This window comes from Eptesicus fuscus, chromosome 4, assembly GCF_027574615.1.
Source record: "Eptesicus fuscus isolate TK198812 chromosome 4, DD_ASM_mEF_20220401, whole genome shotgun sequence".
Lineage (NCBI taxonomy): Eukaryota > Metazoa > Chordata > Mammalia > Chiroptera > Vespertilionidae > Eptesicus > Eptesicus fuscus.
The window spans coordinates 55,171,865-55,176,941 of record NC_072476.1 but is presented as its reverse complement, the minus strand read 5'-3'; positions in this window follow the sequence as shown (position 1 = coordinate 55,176,941).

Below are 5,077 nucleotides of genomic sequence, written 5' to 3'. Positions count from 1 at the left end.
ATATCACTACATTAACATCACTAACCTGAGACTTTACATTTTTTTAAAATTTAAATTCTTTATTGCTTAAAGTATTGCATAAGTCTCCTTTTTCCCCCATTGATCTCTCCCACCCCCAGCACATGTCCTCACCCCCACACTGTCTGTGTCCATTGGTTATTCTCATATGGGAGACTTTACATTTTAAGTGATCTAATCATCTAAATTCTCCAGTAAATAAATCAAAGCTTGGAATAAATCAATTAAGTGAGCCAGCTAGTTCTTTTAGGTCATTTAGGTCATTTGTTTCTGCTCAATTGGCCTATTATAATAATCACTAGAGGCCCAGTGCATGGAATTCATGCACTGGTGGGAGGCGTGGCCTGTGGGGATTGGCCCACTGTGTTAGCACTGCTCATCCCAGTCAGCCTAGTGGCGCTCCCACTGTGGGAGTGCACTGACCACCAGGGGGCAGCTCCTGTGTTGAGCGTCTGCACCCTGGTGGTCAGTGCGCATCATAGCAACTGGTCAACCAGTCATTCTAGTCTTTCCACAGTTTGGTCGCTAGGTTTTTATTATATAGGATTAGTATCAATCTTTTATGAATCAATCATTGCAGTCTATACTTCTTCAACTAGGGCAGGATCTTCTTCAGGTCTGTTTTGCTTCTTGCTCTCTATTTGATCATGGGCTATGGAAGACCTTCTAATAATACTGCATTAAGATAATAAGTGACTTTCTCAGTCTGGATTGCAAACCTTCATACCATGTCAAAACCTCACTATAAATTCTACTTCTCCTAACATAAAGTATGTGCTACATTGGTTCACAACACATTTTAGTGGAGACCTAAATTTTCTATGAAGACATTTGCTACATTCAATTAGAAAGTTCTTAAAATGAAAAAAATTATAGTAATAAACAAAGTGTATTATGTTTTAAACCCATCTGTGCTTTAAGATAGGGTAAGGTAGTTAAAATATTATGTATGTTGTGAAAAATTTTAGTTGTTTTTGGAAATAGAGAATTCATGGATGAGATTTATCTGTTGATCATTCTAATCACTTACCTAGAACCTTATATTTTGGACATATATATGCTATTTATCTGAAAATGAAATTTAACTGGGTGTTTTATATTTTTTTATCCATCTGGAAATGTGTGTGTGTGTGTGTGTGTGTGTGTGTGTGTATGAACATGTGTGTGTCCTCAACTAGAATGTAATCTCTATTAGGGAATTTTTGCTGTTTTGTTCACTCATGTAGAGACGAACAAATAAATAGAGGTGCTCAATAGCACACATTTAAGAGCAAATTAAGTTGCCTGACTCTTTATAGCCTAAGTTTTATTATCTGCTGAATTAGCATAATAGTATCTACCTTTAGAGATTTGGTGAGGTTTAAAAGAAATAGCTAATGTCAATAATTTTGCATAGTTCCTAGCAAGGTAGTAACTATATATTTTTCCATGCCACATTTAGCCTGTTGAAAGGACAGTAGTTTTGATGATTGTTCATTCACTTGCATTTGTTATCATTATAGTTATTATTAGTTATTGTTTTTAATCCCAACAATAGCTGCCGGATATTCAAAGTGAAGAATTTTCAAACTGTTGAAGTTTTTTATATGACAAATGTCATCAACTGCTTTCCCTAGGATTGAGTTCAAAAGAGATTGACTTTGCTTCCAAAAGACATATTCAGTGTCTATTCAATCCAGTTGAAGCTCAACAACATTTTTTGATTTTTCAAAGGATATAAAAATAACAGCTTTCTTTTCTTTCCTCATTTTGGAAAGCATAGAAGAAAGTGGACCAAATAATTCTATGAAGGTTTGGATGGAACCTATAAAGTGACCATTTCAAATGTTATTCCCCATTTTCAAATAGAAGTGTCATACACAGGAAGAGCATATAGGTAGAGGAAAGTACTTAAAAAGTAATCGCAGCACGGTTTTTAAATAGCACTGTTTCAAAACTTAAAATTTCCTGTTTTATGAAATAGGCCTGATAAGAGGTGAACACATCAAATGCATGTTAATGCACTGAGTGTTGCCTCTGTCCACAAGGAGACTCATCTAAGCAGCTGAGAGTGCTGTGATGGGCAGGGTTGGGTACTCTGGTGAACAGAATGCCCTCTCCTCTTCCCCTAATAATCTAGAGCCTCAGGCTTTCATGTACATGCATCAGACACTGGTGCTTTTCTCAGACTGCTATCATGACTTCTTCAGAATTCAGGTTTGCCTAAGTTTAAGCCATAGACACATGCTTTAAAAGATGGTTGTAAATTGATTATTTCCTCTAATTTATAGTATGTTTCAAATTTCTCTGAGAAAGCTTACCATTTGAAAAGACACTTTAGTAAATATTCTTATGACTGACAAATATTTGGGGATATCACAAAATCTCCCTAACTTATTTGTTTTGTATATTTGGACATTAACAAAATTATTTTATTTTATGTAATTGGAGAATACCTGGTAAACAGCAGGTAGAATTAAAGCCACACATTAGTTTAAATTCTGTTTTGATTACATCACTGATAATATTAAAGAGATATTTGATGTCCCATATGGTGACACCCACTGTCAATAGTATTCTATTCAGCAAAGGACACATAGGTAAAAAGGGACATATTATTACTAAGATTTATGTTTTCGTTTTGACAAGTACACTTACATATCAAATCCCCATGGTTCCTACTGGGCATCAGAATAAGCATACACTTGAATTTTAATAGGCATGCATAGGGAAGTTGTATTTCTGACTTTGCAAGACTGTTCTCTTTAGTAGAAGCAAATTATTAAGGCACAGAAATTATGAACATGGACTCTAGAGTGAGACTCCGGTTAGCCACTTTCTACTCATGTAATCCTGTAAAAATTACTTATTTCAAAGCCAAATTCATTAATTTAATTAATGGGGAACTGTAATAGCACCAGACTCAAAGACCTTTTGTGATGATATAGTGACACATTTCATATAAGGTGCTTAGAGCCGACCTTTTTATGCAGTATTATATAACACACTAGAGGCCCAATGCACGAAATCCATGCATGGGGGGGGAGTTGTGAGGGGGGGGGGCGTCCCTCAGCTCGGCCTGCACCCTCTCTAATCCAGGACCCCTCAGGGGATGTCCAACTGCCTCTTGCAATCCAGGACCGCTGGCTCCTAACCGCTCGCCTGCCTGCCTGCCTGCCTGATCGCCCCTAACCACCTCTGCCTGCCTGCCTGATCACTCATAATCACCTCTGCCTTGCCTTGCACCCAGGTCCTAGGATTCCCTTCGCTGGCTGGCCACAAGCACCCAGGACATGGGCTGGCTTTGCCCAGGCCAGCCGTAGCCACAGGGGACCATGGGCGGGTGGCTTTACCCGGGCTGCAGCAGCAGGCACTGGCACCCGGGACTGCGGGGCGGGTGGCTTGTCCCTCTCCCAGGCCGCGGGCGCAGGCACTGGCGCCTGGGACCATGGGGCATGCGGCTTATCCCTCTCCCGGGCCGCAGCCTGGCTGGTCCCAATTCCTCTCTCACAAGCTCATTTGTGCCTGGCTGGTCCCAATTCCTCTCTCCCCAGTGTGGAGTGTCTGAGCTGTTATGGCGTGACGGCATGAGGGCGTAATGACCGTTTGCATATTAGTTCTCTATTATATAGAATAACTTTTAATTCTTAGTATCCTTTTGTATAATTATTATAACCACCTTGACCTTGACTCTCCTGATACTTATTACTATCATCATCATCATCATTACCACCACTTTAGTTGTTAATAAAGAAATTAATGTTTTCATGTTACATACAACCTTTATTTATATTATACAAATATGTATTTTTTTCCATTCCACACATACATCTATTTTACATGCCGTGCTTACATTTCTAAGAAGAGAATTGTAAAAAAAAAAGTTAATTGTATTTTCATATTTTAACATAAGAAGAAGTAGGCTTTTTCAAAATTACTTCTATACGAACACTTTGCAGGATGGTAATTTCTAATTGTTATTTGGTAGAAGTCTTTGAATTTTAGTAACTTGACTGAGCTTATAAGAGCTTGTGATTTAAGTAACATGCATAAATGAACATAAGTGATATTTGCATACTCATCTATATATATAAAAGCCTAAGTGACCGGAATGCCGGAACTACCAGTTGCTATGATACGCACTGACCACCAGGGGGCAGATGCTCAACGCAGGAGCTGCCCCAAGGTGGTCAATGTGCTCCCACAGCCAAACTCCCATGGCCAGCCAACCTCCCGTGGTCCCTCCCCCAGCGGGCAGGAAGGCCCTGGTCAGCAGCCAGGAGAAAGGCCCCGATCGGTCCTGATCACCAGCCAGGCCTAGGGACCCCACCTGTGCATGAATTCCATGTATCAGGCCTCTAGTTTAATCATAATATTCATAGTCAAGTGTAAATCATTTTAGGTAAGTGTAGCTTTAATGTATGCAATGAATTAGCTTTAATTTGAAATTGAGTACTTTTACATAATGCTTTTCAAATTTTACTTAATATAGAAAAAAACTGATCATTCTCTCACAATTTTAAAGAAAATATTGAAAGCTGACAAATTTAATACAAACACTTTTTCCTTATTTCTGAGTAAGAAGTTTTAAAATACCTTATTGACCTATTGTATAATAAACTAGAGGCCCAGTGCATGAAATTCATACTCCCTCCCTTCCCCTGGCCACCTGCCACCACCCCCACCTGGAGCCTCCCTCCCTTCCGCTGGCCACCTGCCATTGCTAGGGCCTCCCTCCCTTCCCCCAGCCAGCCCCACCCCCTGGTCGAACTCCCAGACAAACTCCTGACTGAGGGGACAATTTGCATACTATTCTTTTATTATATAGGATTATAGTAGGCCTGTGTTAATTAGTCAAGTGACTGACTAAGCCTTTTAATATGATAAAATTATAGCTTCTAGTTAGTAAGTATCTTATCTATAAAAGCACATTCAACTGAAAAATGAAACATGAATTACTACACAACTTAAATTTCCTAGAAAATGAATCAAGTATATGCATGAATATAATACATATTAGAGGCCTAATGCATGAAAATTCGTGCACTCGGGAGGGTCCCTCAGCCTAGCCTGTGCCCTC